Genomic DNA, 3,558 nt, shown 5'->3' with positions numbered 1-3,558 from the left:
GGTCCCTCCGCTCATAAAAGCGTCTACTGAACACGACGACATCGCAGGAAGTAACAAAAGCACAACGACTTGCATATGAATCACCTTCTACTCTTACACAACGCGACCACGTCGACCACGTCCCCACGGGCAGAGGCGGTTCTCGCTAACGCACACAGCTCACGGTCATAACCAACATCCACCACGGAGAACAAGCCACCATAGAGTTTTCACAAGTTAGTGAGAAACTCTACGGTAACCACACTACCTAAGCCGCCTAAAAAAATTTCCAGCCGAGCTACTTTGCCGCCACCTACTTATACGCTTCAAGCCAAGTCAAGCCAGTTTTAAGCGGCTATATGGGTGCGCCGAACGCTTTTGCCACATTTTGTCTCGTGCGCCCTGGGCGTACGAGACACTGCCTCGCGAAAAACGACCTGTGGCGCCTCTGGCGGCAGGAACATGAACGATTCAATGAACCCGGCCACGTGACCATTGATTGCTGTACGCAGTCGACGATTTTTTTTTTTGTGAGTATTAAAATATTGTTTGTTTCTTTATATTAAAAGTATTACTCAATAAAAATGTACATATAGGCCTGCGTTAGTAGTATGCATTAAAGTGGCGCTGCCTTCGTGTGACGTAATGATCCCATGCTCATCAGCGCGTCTTCAGCAACTTTTCAGCGTGCTGATGCAACTGTGCACGCAGTTTGCAGGTCGCCAAGGTTTTGGAGCGACATAGTTTTGCTACCTACACTTCGCCTCAGAAATGACGCGCGCTGCTAGTCGGTGCGGCCGCGCAAATGCGTAGTGACGTTTTTGATGACTTGGCTTGGCTCGTGCATCGAGAGAATAACGACGCCGGGTCAAGCCACCCATGACAAAGGCGCAGGCAACCTTGGACGCATGCGCACACAACGCGGTACAAACACAGGGAAGGTGCATAATGCCACATCATCTCATTGTAACAGTTTGTTATTTTGAAAAATACTTGAAAAGCTCTAAATAAAGGTGGTTAAGCATAGTTTCAGGAACTCCTGCGAAAGCAGAACAACGATAGCTGTTTCACAAATCGCGAGAAGGGCTGGCGGCATCGCTATCAATTCTCAGCGTTGCTGGAGGAAAGGTACGTCCGTGTTTAGAGCCTTTCAGATCGAAAAATAATGCTTGTAAAATTACTACATGCTTTTGGGGTTAACTATTGCATCTACAAACACTGCGAAGAGTGAGCTTTCTGTCGCGCCATGAAAAAAATGGGTCGAGAAAAATCAGTTGTCGGTCCCTTTAATGTTTTAAGGTAAGTGCCTAAACCGTGCATATTCCTTAGCTAGGAAAGCTGACGTTCACAGGGAACCGCTTAGGAGTACGCAAAAGTCATAACTAGAACACCTAACGTGCGCGTTGCAGGGTGAATAAATGCAAATCTGCAGTTATTTCGGTTGATCAAATGACGAACGAAGGCAGTTCTACGTGGATGATGTTCGAAGATATTTTTACTTTGCTTCAAAAAAGAAAGCGAGAATATTTTACTAATTTTCTCTCACACCTTTCAGGTTCGTCAGTCTCCTGACGTCTCGTTTTTCGTTTCACTTTTTTTTTAACCGAAACTGAGTGGTGACACACATGCGCAGGTGAAGAACCTGGAGGCTAGCCACCAAGATGTCAGTGACTTCGAAAAGTTACTGCTTATCAGCAACTACTACGCCACACGCTCAGCATGCCAGGGGCAGGAGACCCTGGCTGAGCACGCCATGAAGATCTCCGTGTCCCTACTGCGCTACACAGAGCACATTCCTGCGGATAAGGCATTCTACGAGGCGGGTCTCGCTTGCAAGGCATGTCAAATCATCGGCAGTTGTGAATTTTGGGCGCGAATTGTTTGAACGCTACTGTGAATTGTATGCTAGCACTATTAAGACGTGGTGAACAGTTTTTTTCCTTTCCCTGCTGTCACCTGTCGTCTTAAAAATGCTGGACAATTAATAGTGCATTGGAATTGGCATATGTGCTTGTATCAGATGGCGAGAAATGCTAAGCAGCTGTCAAGAAAAACGGTGCACGTAAGATTAGGGCATACCAACATTTCCCGTTTTAGATAATTATCGCGCGCGGTGCAATTTTCAGAGGCAGTTGGAACAATAAGGAAGCGCTACGAGGCAGAAACACACTGCCTCAATTTTCTTTCTCAGTTTCAAAGCTATATGACCGCTAAAAGTGGCTTAACCAATGTTCCATATCGCTTCTCTTGTGAACCGTGCTAATTAATTAACCTATTATAGATAATATACGTTACTAAAGTAAACCATGTTTTATACACACGCAATGTTTCAATCATATGCTCAGACGTATGCCAAGTATTTAGTTTCGCGTCTGTGTGCTGCCATATGATCATGTGACCAGCACAGTAAATGCAAATGGTGCTTCTTGGGGGCGCGACATATATATATATATATATATATCCTCACACACATATATGCGTATTTGTATGTATGTGTGTGTTAACAGAGCAATATTCGGCCACTTTAAACGGCTTGCCATTTGTGGCGCTGCGACGCTGCGACGCTACAGATACTGGGGATCTTTTTTCTTATCTCCCCCAAGTGGCTCAAGAGAAAAGTGCATCCTAAATCACCCATGTACCGTGCATCCAGGAACTGTCTGTGATACGTGCGTCGATTTCCGTTCTTTTGGCAAAGGCAGCACACTTAGGACCAATCGAGGAACGTACGTATATACGAGCAAGTATGTCAGAATCGAGAGCGCAGTTCCGCGGAAGCTTGCAGGACCAGAAAGTGACAAAGCGGATGCCAGATTTTCCTTGCACTATGAAGCACGTTTCCGAGTCAAAACGCGGGAATCATCATTCATTTTTCTGCGTAATAACTTAGACACAATCATCACTATGCATTAAGGAATAATTCGCCGTTCACCCGAGACTCATAAGGGCTTCTCAGAAAGACACTTCCCAGTTGAAGAAAAATCTATCCTGTCCGATGATCGAACTCGGGACACACGCCTTTCTGAGGCATTAGCTCCATCACCAGAACTCACCACGAGGATAAAGGAAGCAAGTGCGAGGATCCGATTACTACTCGCAGACATGCTGAATCTATCAAATCAATTCTGTAGGAATTCTGTCTGTAATGCATCAAATGTTCAAGAAAGGGTAAGTTCCTCATCTGTGCGAGATCATCGTGAGACAGCAAGAGTAGCAGAGAGCTGCACGAGGGCCGGGTGCACATAAATCTTCTTTTTTTCATTGTCCCGAGGTCATAGCAAAAAAAGGTGCTTAGCAAAGAAGTTGTATCTGCGTGCTTCGGGAAACATCACCTCGGTAATGTCTGTGCAAGCTTCACGTACTCTGGAACAGTGGCTCATCATTCACACCGCTCCCCTAAACTCGCACCGCTATACTCCAAAACGCCGGGTGGCTGACACAAGGAAGATCAAGGGTACCTGCCGAAGTTGATTGTGTCTGCTTTGAAGAAATTTGTCAGAGAGGTTTTGGAGTGGGAGCGTCTGAAAGACTGATCGTTTCATTACATAAAGCATCTTTCCCCCTCACTCTTTCAGGCGA

The sequence above is a fragment of the Rhipicephalus sanguineus genome, chromosome 1 (genome assembly GCF_013339695.2).
Source record: "Rhipicephalus sanguineus isolate Rsan-2018 chromosome 1, BIME_Rsan_1.4, whole genome shotgun sequence".
Classification (NCBI taxonomy): domain Eukaryota; kingdom Metazoa; phylum Arthropoda; class Arachnida; order Ixodida; family Ixodidae; genus Rhipicephalus; species Rhipicephalus sanguineus.
This window is presented reverse-complemented; position numbering follows the sequence as displayed.